At 43.4% G+C, this 19,153-nt stretch overlaps 1 long non-coding RNA gene and 1 gene segment (V, D, J or C); both read right to left on the bottom strand.

Annotated features, from left to right (window-relative positions):
• The window catches only part of LOC115409127 (Ig kappa-b4 chain C region-like), a 118,999-nt gene that overhangs the window by 70,959 nt on the left and 28,887 nt on the right, over positions 1-19,153 (bottom strand).
• Positions 5,004-17,566, bottom strand: LOC115409007 (uncharacterized). Its single transcript, XR_003933867.1, has 8 exons — positions 17,452-17,566; positions 14,638-14,766; positions 14,384-14,473; positions 10,979-11,053; positions 10,688-10,777; positions 9,260-9,428; positions 9,019-9,174; positions 5,004-5,053 (listed from the first exon to the last, which is right to left on the bottom strand). It is a non-coding gene; the product is annotated as an uncharacterized LOC115409007 (long non-coding RNA).

Genomic DNA, 19,153 nt, shown 5'->3' with positions numbered 1-19,153 from the left:
ATGCGGTTCTGCCAGGGAACACTTCCCTCTGCAGAGTTAAAAAAGGCACTGAATTTCTCCCGAACTTCATAGGCCTCTCTTCTTCCATGGTTTCCGCCCATGTTTCTGGCATCAGCAAGGTGTTCCCTTCTGTCCTCTGCATCCCTCAACCACCTCTGGTTATCTGAAGGGTTGCAGAGGAAATTGTGTAGGATGCAGGCAGCCAACACAACACTGTCAACAGTTTCAGGCTTTAAGTTGATTCTAGTGTAGAACACCCGCCACCTTGCTGCTAGGATGCCAAATGCAGACTCCACCACCATTCTGGCCCAGGACAGCCTTTAGTTAAACACCCTCCTCCATCTTGGAAGCCGCTGACCCGGAAATGGCTGCATCAGGTAGGGCTTGAGAGGGAAAGCAACATTGCCAACCATGGTGAATGGAAGAGGACCTAGGTGTCCAGACCCTGGCAGAGGACTGTCTGCAGGCACACTCAGAGTTTTGGCCTCCATACCTCTCCCCAACTCTGAGTTAGCATAGGTGCCTCCATCACTGGATCTGCCAAAATCCCCTACTTGCACGCTCATGAAACGATAATCAGCGTCTACAAGTGCAAGTAGGACGATGGAGAATGTCTTTTTATAGTTAAAAAACAGACTGCCAGAATGTGAAGGAGCCGTGGTGGTGATGTGCTTTCCATCAATAGCCCCGATGCAGTTGGGGAAGTTCCACTTCCTCCCGAATCTGCCAGCTGTGTCCCTCCACCGTTGCTCTGTCAGCCTAGGGAACTGCTCAGCCATCATAGTGTTTTGAATAGCCTGGCACGTCATGCGCACAGACTCCGCTACTGTGGTCTTCCCCATGCGAAATTGGTAGGCCAGGCTGCTAAAGCTTTCTCCAGAGGCTAGGAATCTGTGGAAATATAAAAAAAAAAAAAAATAGAGAAATTCCTCAATAATATGTTTTAATAACATGAATATGCTATACAATTCTTTTTGTTAATTTAATTTTGTGTAACTAATGTTAGTTTGTTTCTGTGTCACAGCTGATGAATGCAAGAAGAGGTGGAAACAGTTAAGGGAAGCTTATGTGAAGCACAAGAGCAAAAAAACTCCGAGTGGATCTGCTGGTGGCAGCCAGAAAGACTGGAGATTATCACATCTCTTCTCCTTCATAGATCCATACTTGCAGCCCAGAAGGTCGGTACTTTTTGTACATATTTAGACTGTCGAATCCCATTTCATTCTTCAGTGAAAGAAACTGACTAACAAAAAAAAAATGCTTTTTTTTTAGCACAAGAAGTACTCTCCAGCCAGAGGGCCCGATAGAGGACACCATCGATGCTGGAGATGAGGAAAAGGAAAGATCCTCCGGGGCAGCATCACTACAAGGGTCAAGGCCTGGTACACCGACCCCAATGCCGAGATCCTCCTCTCCATTTCATAGTGATTATGGTCAGAGGTCTGCTACAACCACAGCACAACCAATACGGTCAGCCAGCCCGCCACCACACCCCAGAGTGCAACAACTGTCATCAGACACACAGAGAGGAAGAAAGAGGCGGCGGGGCCAGGAATCCTCTTCAGACGCTGTATCAGTGGAGCAGCAGCTCTTTGAAATACTGACAGCAGAAAAAGTGAGCCCTCACCTCCATGTCCTCACCCATGAGGAGGCCATGGGTCACTACTTTCTTTGCATCACCCCAAGGGTAAATGCCTTTCCACCTGACCTTCAACATCGATTTCAAATTGAACTGCTCCACCTGGTAAAACGTTATGAGGAAGAGGCAAAGTCTTTACAACCCCAACCAACTTCTAGCACCTGGCAGCAACAGAGAACCCAACAAACGGAACCATCTTTTCAGGGACAGACAACAACCTCAAGGAGGCCAGCTCAAACAAGGCCTGCCCACTCCTACCTGAGCACTCAATCTCCATTCACTGCCTACCCCCACCCCCACCCGCAGCCCCAGCAACCCCCCAACCCCCTGCCCCAGCACCACCATCCCCCGACACAAGAACAAGCCCAGTCACAGCATGGAGGTGTGAGAAGGCCGTCTTTATGCAGGAGCTAGAAGACCCCACATCTCCTCCCTCATACAGAAATCTGTGACTGCTAGTTAGTGCTTGTAACTGTATTGTTTAGTGTATGTAAGGTTTGCTGTGTGAAAGAATTTTTTTTTTGTTTACTTAGCTTTAGGTTAGTTTTGCAATAACATCTTTATATTTGCTATATTTTGATTTTTTGTTTTCATGTTTGTGAAATCAAACATTTATAATAAATATTACAAAACCATTTGCTCTGTGTCATTTTGTTTTCTATGCACTGGGGTGATAACAATATATTAAAAACAATAATTATCATGATGTTAATTACCTAAGTGTAACAGCAAGACGCTGTTGCGGACTGATGGCCTCTCTGAAGTTTGTTGTCATTGTTGTGATATCAGCGCCAACAATGGACAGCAGTTCTTCCATCTTTGCAGCGTCCATCCTGAAATACCGGAGATGGCGGGCACTGTCCAGGCGCAGTTCAGCAACAAGATGATGAAAAACACCATGCTGCTTCCTTTTGAGATTTATAGGGTGAACCCACAATCTCCTTCTTTGTCTTCGGAGCCTGTACAGCAACAGGTAGAGACCCAGAAATCTCCTTCTCTCCACAACAGCACACACTGGGGAACATGAGGAGAAAATACCACGTTTTTACTTATTTTTACACAATTGTAGCATACAAATCATGACAGATTAGTCCGTTTATACACTTATTTAGGATACAGCCAGTAGCCTAGAGCTCAAAACAATGGTGTAAACAGTCTCCCCATTCGGTGTTTAACCCCTATAGAATTATTAAAAACACACGCGCAATACATGTACTTGCTTCAAAAAGGGTCATTATGTTTTGACGTTATAAAAACTATTGGTAACACTTTATAATAACTACACGCTATTAAGCATTAGTTAGTCATTAGTTAAGCATAATTTACACATTAGTTAATCCTTAATTCCTCATGAACTCATCATGAATTCACCATTAGTAATGCATTAGAAAGCATTTGTAAAGACAGTTTTAAATGTTCAACTAACACATTATTAAGCATTACTTAAACATTAGTAAAGTGCTAACTTCATCGTTAACTCATCATTTGTAAATAATTACTTATACATTACTAAGCATTAGTAGACACAGTTATAAATGTTTTAAATGCAACCCATTCATAAGTACTTCAGCACTAATTGAGCATTAGTAAATGCTTAATTAATCATGAATTCATGATCTGTATGGCATGTATTATGCATTACTGAGCACTTAGTAAACACGGTTAAAAATGCTTTGTTGCTCATTGATAACCTCAGATGTTAATACTTTATAAAGAGTTAGCAACTGTGTTAGTATATGTTTTACAAACACTCATTCTTGCTCAATGAATAACTTATTAATGCTGTTACTACTCATTAGTTACCCATTATTTAAGTATATTCTGTGAGCCCATCTAAAGTGAGGACTATCTATGCTTTATAAAGCATTTGTTAAGCATTTAAAAATGACACAGAAGCAAAGATATACAAAATGCCAGTTTTATTGGTCCCAAACAATACAATACACATTTTAAACAAATGCAATCTTTAAATTTTCAAGTAAACTTGACAAACATTTTCAAATAACAGTCTGTGATAGTATAAAATAGAAAATATAATAAAATACAAGCTCTTTCAAATACGCAATTTAACATTTCAAGTAAACTGGTGAACTCTCTCTTTAGGGCAGACACACACCAGAAGTAGGTGGCTGTCTGATTCTGTCTGACCCAAACTCACTTCTTGGTGAGGGGCAGCAGCTTGTTGTTGTTTTTAAGTGTTTTCACTTTCTCCTTTATAGCAGAATCCTGTTCAATTGCCAGAGAGCACTCAGAAGCCAACACTGCTAGTTTTACACGATCAGTTTTGTGCCCATCTAAGATCTCCTTGTACCTGTTTGGTGCAGCGATAAAAAGCTCAGCAATGGGTGCAGTGGCCACCACTGTGTTACGATCTACACCAACAGTTGAGAACGCAGCACCCATGGTCCCTCCTTTACGGAATACCTTTAGTATTTTTTGATACCTGAGCACTGCCTGCTTCGGATTCAGGGCTGCAATACAGAGAGCATAAAATTAGTTTTATCCACATTAAAAGGTGTACACGCACGCACGCACGCAAACACACACACACACACACGCACGCACGCTCACACGCACGCACACACACACACACACACACACACATACGGGTTTATAAGGGCTAGACGGACAGTTTCGCCAAACCCGCCCGGTGGTGGTTTAGGCCGGCTACCCTTTCCCAAGGTGCTAGAGCAACGGGAGGTGGATTAAAATGCTGTAAAAAATCTGAAAAAAATTTAGGTCACTTTAGGTTTCAGGTACGAGCTTCGTAACTCTATACACACCTACCTAAAATTATGGTGGTTTGTGAAGACATTTCTCTTCTTGACAAATATGTGACTTATAAGAACCAAAATAAAGCACTATGGGGACTTTAAAGGGACAATGATGTCAGTACCTCATTAGCATAAATACACACCCACCTTATACACCAGACCTGACTGCACACAACATTAATGGAACAGTCGGTTTATTATCCGAAAAAAGTAAAATTGCACTTAAAGATCTGTCTACACAACTTAAAACATACAACAGCTAAAATCAAAGAAAAGTACGAAAAAGTGTGCAGACATAAATAAAAGCAAGTGCACTCAACTCGCTGTTACGAAACATATTAAGGCAACAGAAAAATTACAACACAAGAGAATAACTGCAAATGAACTTAAAGCTTATGCTTCTGTGGCTGCCTCTTTGCAGCTGTTCCTCGATTTCTCACAAAGTCTCTGATATTTTGCACTGTTCTCTGGGCTAACACAGGGTCTTCTACCAGCTTGCAGTGACTGCATTCATTTTTGGTGGCCAATTTTCCTTTAGATATGTGATCTCTGAAATGTCGCATTACTGCAGCAACTTCAGCCTTAGACCATGTTCTCTTTGTTATTCTTCTGGAATCCCGTTGTTGAGCAGCATCGTTTCCTGGAAGACATAAAAAGTAGAAAACACCGTCACAAAAAGAAACCAAATGTGACTTTTTATGTGACAAATGACATTTTATCTGTGGACACTGAACATTCTTAAAAGCAGTTAATTATCCACTATTTGTTATGTTTTTTTCCTTGCCTCATGGTTACATGGTTTCTAAAAAAAAATAAAATGAATCTTATGCATCTTGGAGACAAAAAGCAATTGTGCTTTTTGGTTCTGACATATTAAAGGTCTTCTGGAAATATGATAAAATCTGCTGGGTCAAAAATATACACAGCAACTTGACCTATCAGTTTTGAAGATGTAAAAACGTGTGAAACAAAATGTTTTTAGTTGCATGCCTTCTGAACTTCTTGTGAGAGATTATGATTATCATGAAATAAGAGGTAGCCCTGCAAAGAGAAACTCTCGAGAAGCTGAATCTTAAGGCTCGACTGAAATATGCTGCTGATCACATGGAGAAACAAATGGCTTCTGAAAGAAAATTCTGTCGTCAGATGAAAGAAAAATTGTGCTGTTTGGCTACAACGACCCTAAATATGAAGGAAAAAAGGTGAAGCCTTTAAACCTAAGAACACTAAACCTATCGTCAACCATGATGATGGTTGTATTATTGCCCTAGGGCTGTTTTGCTGCCAGTGGAACTGGTGTTTTACAGTAAATGGAATCATGTAAAAGGGTTAATTCAATATTATCCAGGAAAACCTAAAATTATTAGCCAAAAAGTTGATCTTGGACACAGTTGTATGTTTCAACAAGACAATGATCGCTTCTCAATACGCGTACTTCTCTGTAGTTGTGTACTCTCAGACTCATGAAATGTCATCAGTTGGAGACCAAGTATTGTTCCAATTCAAAGTACGCATCAAACCAAGTATGCATGAAATACCCGATGTGGACTAACTCCGCCCACTTTACCAAGTCTGCATCGGACCAGACTTGTGTAGACTTGAGAAGTGAAATTACCCAGAATGCATTTTGCAAGACATGACGGAGGAGTGAACACAGCGGTGAGTAAAAAAATTCTGAAATATTAGCGTTATTGTTTAACAGAACATAGTTTTAACGGTGTTTTAGGCGAGAATGTAGCTGTTTAGAATGTTGATATGGGGTCAGTCTCTCCACATCAAGCTCACTAAAAAATTTGTTCCGACAATTTCGGACATCTGGGGACCAAACGGCGGACCGAGGTGACCCGGGGGTCTGAGGCTATCCGGCGCTCAGCTGCTTCATGACGGCTGCAGCTGGCTATCACTCTCCGCCATGGCTACACAGGAGATATGGATCGTTTTGTGTGAATCCAACGGTGTCTTCGTCCAGTTTAATCTGTTTCAGAGTAAATCTGCTCAGCTGAAGGAAAAGTTCATGTTTATAGCTGTTTAAGTGAACTTGAATGTTTAAATGGGAGGTGAATGTTAACATTGACCATAAAGTTCAGTCTCAGTGGTTTAAATGTGTTCTACTGGTTATACTGGCAAATGTTGTGCATTCAAACTAAAACTATGAACTATTTCAATCAAGGGATTACTGAGGAAACAGAACCTGATCCAGAGGTGATCTGCATCCAGATGTGGATGGAGAGGTTTGTTTTTCAATGCTTGAATTAATGCACGCATGAATAACATATTGAGTTGGTAGTGTGTGATTCTTTTTGTCCTCAGAGTCTTCAGGGTTGGATGTGACGCCAAACAAGCCAGGAATAAAATAGGCATAATTTGAAGGCTTAATCCAAGGTATCTGACTTGTTTTTTTTTTTTTTTTTACTTTGAATGACACCACAGATGCTTCCTGTGACTGATACATTATGATCTGATCATGGTCAGAATGCACTGTGTACATGTTTATGTGTCTGATCATTGAGATAGAGCTTTCTTTGCGACAGGTTGTCAGTCTGGTGTCATAAAGGCTCCTGGTGCTGCAGGGATGAGTCTCCACCTCCACCCAGCAGAAACCCAGCTGGTGGAGACAGGACCAGCTGGTTCATGGGGGATCTGAGCAGGACCAGGCCTCATCGCATCCCAGGTTGTTAATATAGACATCAGTAAACCTCCCTTTGGCATCACTAACATTCTGCAGTATGATGGAGGGGAAAACTCTCTGTTTAGGTAACAGATGTTTCTGTGGCTATGCAGGAGGAAGAATTTTGATCTGGCTCCATCAACAACTCCAGAAGGATGGAGAAATGCCCGATGGCCAGGAGAGCAAAGCTCCAGGTTCCTCCACCTGCTCCTGTCTGAAAGTGGATCACTCTGTGATGATGTTCATCAGCTCATCCACAACACTGAGGAAGGTCCAGAACTCTGCCGGAACCAGACCGAAGCTCCTCACTCCAACCAGGGGCTTTTTCCTGGAGCAGAATCTGTAACAATATAACAGTGTTCTCCCTGGACAACACTGAAGATTGGAGTCACATGACCTCCATGATCGACATCTTATCATTGACCTGTTCATATAGTTGTTGTTGTTCCTGGTAAATAAAAGAAAGAACTGTAGAATTTTTTTTAAAACGTGTCATTTTTTTAACCTTCCTGATGTTTCTAACTTATTTTCGCTTTTGCTCTTGAAGGTTCTGTTGAAGTTTGTTAAAGTTTCCTTAAACTCCTTACTTTCTTTGTTAGACATCTGTTTATGATTAATATCTCTCTTTGCTTAGTGGAACACATTGATGTATTTACTGAAGAGAGAACTGAATGGTGCTGATGATGTGTGTAGCTAATGTATATTAGACTCATGTAAATCAGTCATCATGAAGACCGGAGCAGACGGATGACAAAAGGCGCACAGGTATGACAGGCAGTAAAATATACAGTGAAAAAATTGTATTTGTAGAAATATCTGATCACCTGCTTTTCTTCTGAGCTCAGCTCCAAGTAGTTAAACAGTAATTGAAAGGCTGTATAGGAGGGCAGGCAGGCTAGAAGTAAATGTAACACTGTATTATATGCAGCATTTATGTGACAGAATAGTTAGCAATTTTGCCACATTTTTCTACAATCTAGTTCATCCTGTATTGTCATTTTAATGTTTTACAATGTTTAATGCTGCGATTTGCTATATTAACTTGTTCCACACCAGCTACTCTCTTCAATAATACTTCCTGATCACTGGCCACGCTATAAACACTCATCTTATGTTGCGTTTTATTAATATTCTAATGCATGAATGATATGAAAACTAAGAGATATTGGCATTGTGAACACACAATGATGTCATCAAGTATGCTGTACATTAATCCACTGTGTTCTAGCCTCGTCACAAGTCTGTACTTCGAGTACAGACTTGCGACGGACTTGTATGCCTAAGTATGCGCCCCAGATGAGCCTGAGACGAGCGGCCTCATTGGGGTGGGTGGTGGGTGGGGGGGTGTTGCTGTGCGGTGCTCGCACGTAGCATCGGAGCACCGCACCATGCGCCAACTACTCTTCCACATGCCCCCCCCACCACCTGTACAGTGTGCCCAAGGCGGCCGCCGAGTTCACCTATGCCCAGAGCCAGCCCTGAGTACGACGAACAAGTGTGTTCTCGCTAAGTACATGGGTACGCACTCATACTAAGAATTGAAAAACGGCAAACGATTCCAAACACACATCAAAAGCAGTAAAGAAATGGTTCAGTCAGGTTAAAATTAGGATAAGAGACCCGTTTCCCCTAAGCCCTGACTTAAATCTAATCAAATTAATTTATGTGAAAAAATTGAACATTTTGTTCAACAGTACCAATTATGTCATGAGGAGTAGTGAAAGATACAACCAGAAGTTTGTAGACAGCTACCAAAATTGCCTAGTTGAGATGAAATTGCATTATTGTATTTTGTGATTGAAGGTGTTTTAATGATTTCATCATAGAATATTTTAGTGATGGGAGTTATTGGAAACTCAAGACTTTATTGATCTGCATGGTCTTTAGTGCATGTACGCTTATGATCACAACTGTAACTATGTGGTGAGGTAACTTACCAAAACCTTCAGTGTCATGAGCCTCCTCTGCTAATGCAGAAACAGATGCAGCATCCACAGGCTTGATATTTCCACAGTGTGATGTGAATGTTGTGCCGTTGTCATCTGACTCCCTCTGACTATCCTCGGCCTCAGCATCACTTAACGCAATTTCACCTAGAAATAAGTATTAGTAAAATTCAGATGCATTACTCCACATTAAATACAGACATTTATTTGGAATACTAATTTCTGTACAAACCTTCAAGTGCAATCTCATCCAGGGATTTCCCTTGCAGACCAGAAAGACATCCTTTTTGCATTGACAAAAGCAGTTTGGAAGCCTTGGCCAGCTGTGTGGTGGGAACTGGGAATCTGTAGAAATCTCTGTGAACTTGGATATCATCAAGGGTAACATCAGACTGTTGATCCTGAAATGATGAGAAATGTATTTATTATATGCGCAAAAGGACACTGTAGACAGTGTAAAGGTTCAAGAGACATTAAAGGGGCGGTATCATTCAAAATTCACCTTTTGTATGTTTCAGCCTTGATATATAGTTATGTACTCATCAAAAACATCCACAAAGCGGGTTTTTCCTTCGTGCCTGTGTTTGAGCTTTCCTTATTTTTCTCCTGCTTAGAGAGGCAGCCCCTCTCATACCCGTGAAAACGGTCCGTCTTTTCTAGTGATGTCAAATTCCCACCAGAGGAAGGACCCTCTAAACACTACAGTCCTTCCAAGTCACATTTGGGTGGCTCATGGCTTAATACACTCACACACACTTCAATGTTACAAAGACCTACAATCTCTTAGGCCTCAATCACACATACGCGGCTGTGCGGGCGCGGATCTGTCCGGGTTTGCACGGTGTCAGCGGGGAAAAGTCAGAACTGCATGCAGACAGATCAGTCGGTTCACACTGCACGCGCGGAGAACACGTTCATGGCCCGTTCAAATCCACGCGGCGGTTTCTAAATAGAAATCAAGTCTATATTTCTGCGCGGGTTGTGCGCGGTGTCCCATTGAAACCAATGGCATAAACACACATCTCGTGTCAGCTGGGCTTTCTATGCATGTATTGAGCTCATGTTTGCTCACAAACTGGTCTACACCAGAGGCTTTTACCAGTGTTCTGCTCCGTCTATTTTTCCACGCAGCTTGGAGCGGGTCCCAATGAAAACAATGAAGAAAGGGCCGAGTTGTCATATATGCAGATATATGTTCCGTTTGAATTTACTATTCGGCGCAGTTGAGAGGAGCGTGCGTGTGTAGATACATATATCTAGAGATCTATATCTATAAGTCTATGCCGGAGCTACGGAAGCCGCATTGTGTTGTGTGTTTTTGACTCCCGATGCTGATGCACGTTTCTAGATGCCTGCTCTTGGGAATAAACATCCTTTCGCTCCCGAAACGCCTCTGGAATTACTTCAAACATGTTACACTAGTAGCCCATTGCCGCCGACAACCCGCTCACGCAGACCGCGCTGGTGAGAAAGGGACGCCTGAGTACGCCGCTCCAGCGCCTGCGCGGTCTACGCGTCCGCCCCGCGCCCGCGCAGTGACCGCGTATGTGTGATTGAGGCCTTATGCTTCTGGTGGGGTCGTCCTTCCTTTCCACTATCCATGTAAGTGCAGTGCACTCACACTGCACCGGCATTGATTGGCACCCTGGGTTTAACCTACCTGTCCAAACACAGGGAGGACATCCAACACTGGACTTGTCTGATTCAGGCCACTCACAGTCCTCTCAATCTGGCTTTTCTCACTTGTCACCTGTAGCAGATAGTGCATGGAACAGCAATACATTAAAAATACAGAGAATCTTAACAGTCAGGAGGATGTCTGAAGTTTGGACCAAGAAACATTCTGCTGTTAATACAAAGTAATGGTGGCAAAACATTGTTGTGAACCTCTCTGGAGAGTTTGGCAAGATGTAAAGTCCAAGATAACAATCTTTCTTCCATTAAGACACACCTGTTCAACAACTTCTTTTGATGATGAGGAATTTGTTGTCTCGGGACTTTCCTGAGGCATTTCCTCATCGAGATCCTGTAAAAAAGGACATAACAATATTATAATTCATTTCAAGAAAATGTTCTCTGTGTAAGATGATGAGAAGGTCATCATGGCTGTGATTCTGAATGTTTGGTAGAGGGAAATACATTATAGAAGTGATTTCTATCGACTGACTGTAGTCTGCAGACCACTAAACTACAATATTGTAGGGTAATCGTAAGTGAAGAATTTGATATTTGATTCTTTCTTTATATCTAACAATCATTTTGGTAGAATGGTCCCATTCTATCTGAAAGAGGTGGCTGGCAGCTTGTTGCAAGGAGAAGCTGCGCCTTTATCGTTGATGAATTTGCACCGATTCATTCTAAACAGCATCTTTTAATAATAATAATAATAATAATAATAATAATGACTGGTGTCTGGGTCCACAGCCTGGCAAGTGTCTAACCACACTGACCGTAAACATTTAACTTGCATACAGATCAAATGCAGGTTGTCCAAGCCGAAGTGATTCCATTACCATCCCCCCACCAGAGGAAGGACCCTCTAAACACTACAGTCCGCCTAAGTCATAATTGGGCGGTTCACAGTGTAATATGCACACACACACACTCAGAAGCTATACTGACTCACACTTTGAAAAGCATCCATTGAGATTGTCCTCACATACCACTGTCCGCATAATCCACACTACATGCATGTGAATAAACACACACACTCCAAAAATGACCATGTTAGAAAGCATAATATTGTGCCTCGAGTGATGACATTAAATGGAAAACCAAATGTAATTTACCTTTTCAACTCTGGTGGCTCGGTCAAGCACTGGCCTCGTCTGGCTCACGGCGCTCATAATCATTTCAGTCTGACTTCTGTCACTGGTCATCTATAGCAGACAATGCATGAAAGAGACGCACAATAAGAAGAAAATGCTCCTGTGAGCCACTCTGGACAGTTTGTAAATTTCAAAGTACAAGAGAAATCTGTCTTCCACTGACACATGGAAATACCTGTTCAACGGTTCCATTTGCTGATTTGGAATTTGTGGTCTTGGGAATTTCTTGATTTGTTTTCTCTTCAAGAGCCTGCAAAAGTTACAAACAGTTTGACAGCATGATGTTCTCTGTGTGACATTAAGTTAGGTTCATCGTGGCTGTGATTCAGAATTCTTCAAAGGGAGGAAAATGTACTCTACATGCGTTTTTTTGTCAACAGACAATAACCTGCAGATGACTAAACCTATAATGTTCGAAGTTAGTTGTAACTGATGAATCTGATTCTTCTTTATCTCTTATGGTTCATGTCCTAGAATGGTCCCATTCTATCTGAAAGAAGTGGCCAGAAGCTTTTTGCAGGGAGATGCTGCGCCTTTATAGCTGACAAATTTGCACGCATTCATTCTAAATACGATCTTTTCTTGTAACATAATTATGCCTGGTGTCTGGGTCCACATCCTGACATGGATAACAACACTGACCATGAACATGGGTGCTTTCAGACCTACAGCATTTGGTCCGCTTGAAGCGGACTAGCGTCCCCAATTCCTGCAGGTTCGGTTCGTATGTGCTGGTGTGAAAGCAGACCAGTTAGTTTTGGTCCGGGACAAAGAACCGCACCGAGACCTCCTCGAGGAGGTGGTCTCGGTGCGGTCTCGGTGCGGTCTCGGCGCGATCCGCTGCTGGTGTGAACGTTGACCAGCCTCGGTCCTGTCCGCTCTGTTGTGGAGAAGGCTTTTTGGTCAGCGGAGGCTTCCGTAGCAAGCCGCGCGGCGCATCACGTCACACATGCTGGTCAATCAGGGTTCACTTCCGCCACGCAAAACACACTATTATGTGAACAGCGCCACCAAGGGGCAGGAGGGTCATAGTGGATAGTTCATCTGCAAAAACAAGTGGTGTGAATGTGAACCGAACTAGTTGACAGCTGCAACATTTATGAATAATTTATGTCTGAACCGAACCACTCTAGCGGACTGGTAGGTGTGAAAGCACCCTAAAGTAACATACAGATCAAATGCAGGTTGTCCAGGTATTCATACAGACCAAAGTGATTCCATTACCATCCCCCCACCAGAGGAAGGACCCTCTAAACACTACAGTCCGCCTAAGTCATATTTGGGCGGTTCACAGTGTAATATGCACACACACACACTCAGAAGCTATACTGACTCACACTTTGAAAAGCATCCATTGAGATTGTCCTCACATACCACTGTCCGCATAATCCACACTACATGCATGTGAATAAACACACACACTCCAAAAATGACCATGTTAGAAAGCATAATATTGTGCCTCGAGTGATGACATTAAATGGAAAACCAAATGTAATTTACCTTTTCAACTCTGGTGGCTCGGTCAAGCACTGGCCTCGTCTGGCTCACGGCGCTCATAATCATTTCAGTCTGACTTCTGTCACTGGTCATCTATAGCAGACAATGCATGAAAGAGACGCACAATAAGAAGAAAATGCTCCTGTGAGCCACTCTGGACAGTTTGTAAAATTCAAAATACAAGAGACATCTGTCTTCCACTGACACATGGAAATACCTGTTCAACGGTTCCATTTGCTGATTTGGAATTTGTGGTCTTGGGAATTTCTTGATTTGTTTTCTCGTCAAGAGCCTGCAAAAGTTACAGTTTGACAGCATGATGTTCTCTGTGTGACATTAAGTTAGGTTCATCGTGGCTGTGATTCAGAATTCTTCAAAGTGAGGAAAATGTACTCTACATGCGTTTTTTTGTCAACAGACAATAACCTGCAGATGACTAAACCTATAATGTTCGAAGTTAGTTGTAACTGATGAATCTGATTCTTCTTTATCTCTTATGGTTCATGTCCTAGAATGGTCCCATTCTATCTGAAAGAGGTGGCCAGAAGCTTTTTGCAGGGAGATGCTGCGCCTTTATAGCTGACAAATTTGCACGCATTCATTCTAAATACGATCTTTTCTTGTAACATAATTATGCCTGGTGTCTGGGTCCACATCCTGACATGGATAACAAGACTGACCATGAACATAAAAGTAACATACAGATCAAATGCAGGTTGTCCAGGTATTCATACAGACCAAAGTGATTCCATTACCATCCCCCCACCAGAGGAAGGAACCTCTAAACACTACAGTCCGCCTAAGTCATAATTGGGCGGTTCACAGTGTAATATGCACACACACACACTCAGAAGCTATACTGACTCACACTTTGAAAAGCATCCATTGAGATTGTCCTCACATACCACTGTCCGCATAATCCACACTACATGCATGTGAATAAACACACACACTCCAAAAATGACCATGTTAGAAAGCATAATATTGTGCCTCGAGTGATGACATTAAATGGAAAACCAAATGTAATTTACCTTTTCAACTCTGGTGGCTCGGTCAAGCACTGGCCTCGTCTGGCTCACGGCGCTCATAATCATTTCAGTCTGACTTCTGTCACTGGTCATCTATAGCAGACAATGCATGAAAGAGACGCACAATAAGAAGAAAATGCTCCTGTGAGCCACTCTGGACAGTTTGTAAATTTCAAAGTACAAGAGAAATAAAGTCAAGAGTAAAGTCAGGCCACACATTCAAGTTTAACTGCAAACATTACCAAGATTCAACATACCTTTGAAGGCATTGATGTATTGGATGTCAAGCCCCACTTTGTCCCTTCCAGCAGTAACGCAAAATTTTGCATCCTCCTTTTGATTTATGCGTCTTCGCCATTGCATTTTAACTCCACTGCATCATAACCCTGAATTGTCAAGGAAAATGACTCAGTCAAGTTATCATGTTTATCTGTAGAGACAAGTATTATCAAAGCACGGAAATCTTTAGCTGTGCAAGCCAGTAACATACTTAAAAGGTACGGATAGAATCCAGTGGCTGGCTTCACTGAGCAGAATTACTATTGTAACAACACCTCATCAGTAGGGTCAAACTAACCTGTCTCACGAGAGTCTGTGCACATTGTATTTATTGTTCCTTCAGAAATCTATGTGTTACCAACGACAATTATTCATTCCACATGCAAAAGGACCAATATTAAGTATAACACTTTTTTTGAGACCAGAGATGGTCAGGTGAGAGTATGCATATGAATTACACTTTAAACAGAGCAAGACAATGTTTGTTGTAATGTAAAGCAGAATTGGACCAGAGACTCAAATTAATTTTGACTCTAAAGGTGCGTTCACACCGGATGCGTTGCAAGCGTCACGGGCGTCGCTTTTACATTCAAAGTCTATGGTGGACGAGCTTCAACACACCTAACGCGTGTCAGACGCTTTTCGAGCGTCGCTTTCCGAGCGTTGGCGACGCGCGTCGCGCGTTGCAGGCGTCAACGCCTGAAGTTGGGAAAATTGAACTTTGGAAGCGTCAACGCACGCGTCATCCAATCACAGACGAGCACTCTGAGCGCTGATGCGGGCCAGAAGCTCGTCAAACTGGGCCCGGGAGAGGCGGAGGTACTGCTGAAAGCTAACCTCATCCTCACGCTGGCCCCGCAATCTGGGTCCGGCCCGGAGAGTGTGGGAAACTCTGCGCTGGCCGGCAGGCCCGCCGCTGGGGTGGCGCGCTGCACCGGGGGGCCCGGGGGTCCGCCGCCAGACCTCCGGGACCTCCGGACGTCGCACCGAGTCGGTCCCGCCGGCCAGCGCAGAGTTTCCCACACCCTCCGGACGTCGCACCGAGTCGGTCCCGGAGGTCCAGCGGCAGACCCCCGGGCCCCTCGGTGCAGCGCGCCACCCCAGCGGCGGGCCCGCTCCGTAGGACCGCTGGGTGAGACCGCGCATCTCGGTCCTGCTGCGGGTCGCCGGGGAGCCGGTCGGAGAAGCGGGGGCGGCCGACGGTGCGATCCGCATCGCCCGCCGCCAAAGCCCGACCGGGTCTGGAGGCTGGGCCGCTGGGTCGGGGGAACAGCCCGCCACGGCGCCGTGGCGGGGGGCCCCCGTGGCGGGTCCAGGGTTCGTGTGTGCTCTGCTTCTCTCCTGCTTCTCTGACACCTCCGTGCTGGAGCCGCTCACTGCGGCTGGCTCACATTTCACCGAATTCGTCCGAAGAAAATCATAAACAGCTGGTATTCAGGCAAACAAACGACACACTCGGGCTCTAAACGACCACTTTGTCGCCTAATTTAAAAAAAAATCTCGATAAAGTTATACATTTGAAGAGTTTAGAGCTAAAGTGAAATCAGCTTTAGCAGGTCGATTTCGGCACCGATTCCGCAATTGTCAACATGAAGACAGGACACAAGCTCCTCCCACTCCCGCCAGTGAGCTGCCGCGCGTCGCGAGCGTTGAAAGCGTCGTGTGTAATTTGAACACGCGTTGAATTCCACACTTCACATGCGTCAACTTTGAGGCGTCAGTGACGCCCGTGACGCTTGCAACGCGTCCGGTGTGAACGCACCTTAAGCTTTAACAAAACATATTGTGCTAACTCACAGCATAAAAAAATCAACCACAATATTAGTTTCTAAAACTCCTTCCAGATGTGGAACATGAAACATTTTCTTCATTCAACCATTAAAGTGATGGCATTTCATCTTTTCAGACAGACTGGTTGCTGGAGAGTGCTGCTGTAAGCATGCAATATTTGTAATATGTATTAACAGACTAAAACTTCATCTATAGCAAAAAATCAAACACGCTCACCACCTTTTAACCTGTTTTTGGATCCTGATTGTCCCTTTCTCAATAATACAATATAGTGTAAGGGTAAACTTTATTATTGAAGTTATTGTTGTTCTATGTAAATACAGAAGCTTTTTTCTCTTTAGAAACACAAATATGGATCCTACTGCTGTCTGATGCTGCAGGTATTAAACTAATAGTAGATTCAAAAAGCTGGAAGAAACACGCTCAGCACCTTTTAACATGTAAGAAAAAACACTTGGATCCCTCAGTGAGGTAAAAAGCAAGGCATACCATGTTGCTACTGAACTGCTTCTGACATCTGATTATTTTCTGTTTCCTAAAAGCAGTTAACTAGTTAATGATAACAACAGAGAATAAAAGAAAACAGTCCCAGCTTGTTTCATCTTTTAAAAAGCTGACGCTAGCTAGCGTTAGCGACGTTGCTAACGCTAGCTAGCGTTAGCGATGTTGCTAACGCTAGCTAGCGTTAGCGACGTTGCTAACGTCAGCTAACGTCTCCACACAGCTCTCTACACATCTTAACCCAGTGTTACTTGAAAGCTACAGACTCTCCAGACCTCAGCTCAGCTTCCATATGTCAATATAAACAGATAACTACAGCCTGACTACAGCCTGAGCTAACGTTAGCCGAAGCTAACGTTAGCTAACGTTGCGACTAACGTTCTCTACGCAGCTCTCGACACAGCTCTCTCTGCACGTCTTTACACAGTGTTGTTGGTGCTGTTACTTGCAAAATCTTTCTTAAACAAACAGTTGGCCAATTAATAAGTTTCAAAACTTACCTGTGTGTATTTATTCCTCCAGAGATGTGGATATCCATTCGGACTTTCAAGTGGGCATTTAATTTTTAAAGCGAGGACGAACCCAAAGCGTGCGTGGGCGGAGCTTGAATCCGACGCCATGTTGATCGCGCCCACAAGTTCAAACCAGCCAATCACAAAAGAGCCCGCTAAATTTGCACCGTGTGTATCAAAAATGTGTAAGAAGATGCAATTCAGGGACTAACACTAGGGGACGCTGTTCTATACACTGGGATACACTGAAAATCAGGTCAAGTGGTACATAAGGACTTTCAAAGAAAATGAGGATTTTTGTTCTTTAGACACTCACAAATGCAAATACACTCTCCGAATTACAGGGACATCGGCATAGTCCTCATAATCCCCTAAGGTCCATGTAATGTCGGTATGTAGTCAGGTCAAATGTCCGGCCAATCCATATAGACACACACACACACACACACACACACACACACACACACACACACACACACACACACACACACACGATATTATGCACACAGTGTCCTTTGTGTCCCCACAGTTACCCACTATAACCAGATACGACTATCATCAAGATATTGGCTGACAATAAATAAATACATATTTCCATGGGGTAACCATAGGGGAAAATGTAATTGTGTCTGAACTGTCCTTTTAATATCTTTGTTTTGCATTGTTGACTTTGAATTTTGCCCCTCCTCCCATCGTGAACGATCTGGCAATGTTTACATAGTTTTTCATGTCAATGGGAGGAGATGTTTAGCTTGTAATGGGCAGGGACACTCATAGTGAAACAATGTCTGCATTTATTTTTACCTCTCTGGCGTGCCTTTGGGCTCATCTCCTTTTCCTTCGACTTCTTCACCTTCTTTTTCCCTTTCCCTGTCTTCTTCTTGTTCTTCTTTTTGTCCGGAGACGAGTCGGGAGAGACAGAGTCAGACTCCGACTCAGACTCACTCTCACTGCTGGAGGAGGATTCCACTGAATCATCAGAAGAGGAACGTGAAGTCTTGCGTTTCTGGGAGGAGTCGGGTGCCTCGTTCAGGGTGGAGGTGGATGCTGCACCATCTTTCTTAAGAGCTATTTAAAACAGAAAGAAATCAAACATGCAGCATCATCTAACATGAACGAGTTTAAAGCTTGTTTTGTATGCATTCATATTGTTTGACAGTTATTGAGTTTATCTGAGTAGTGGGCCAGTGATGCACAACTCAAATCAACAACCTCAATGATTCCCAAATGAATAACATTGCAAAACTGGTGGGCTGTGTTCCTGTAACCAGAAAAGCACGCCCCCGGACCCTTTCCTTTACCAGTTAAATGAACACTTTTGAGGGCTTCAGAACTATGTACAAACAAGACGGGTCTGTATGCAGTGCATAGAACGGTTGCGGAGACCAAGAACAGTGGCCTGGCAGGGAGCGGACAAATAAAGGATGGATTGAGGGCCCATACTATCCAGTACTGTGCTGGTTTGTTGTTTCTGTCAGCAGAATTAAGAATTAGGAAATTTCTTTCCACTTGCCTTCCAAATAAACACACTGCCTCTGAAAACATTATGGGTATGATATGACAGTGTGGACGGGTCTTTTAAGAGTTCAGCCACTGGAAATCTTATTGTTGTTAAGGGAACACATTTTGCTGCCACACAACAGAGCTGGCTTCTCCCCTCCTCATAGTAGCCTACCCTCCATGGCTGGGA

The sequence above is a fragment of the Salarias fasciatus genome, chromosome 22 (assembly GCF_902148845.1).
Source record: "Salarias fasciatus chromosome 22, fSalaFa1.1, whole genome shotgun sequence".
Lineage (NCBI taxonomy): Eukaryota > Metazoa > Chordata > Actinopteri > Blenniiformes > Blenniidae > Salarias > Salarias fasciatus.
Note: the sequence above shows the minus strand (reverse complement) of the source record. Positions and strands in the feature narration are given on the sequence as shown.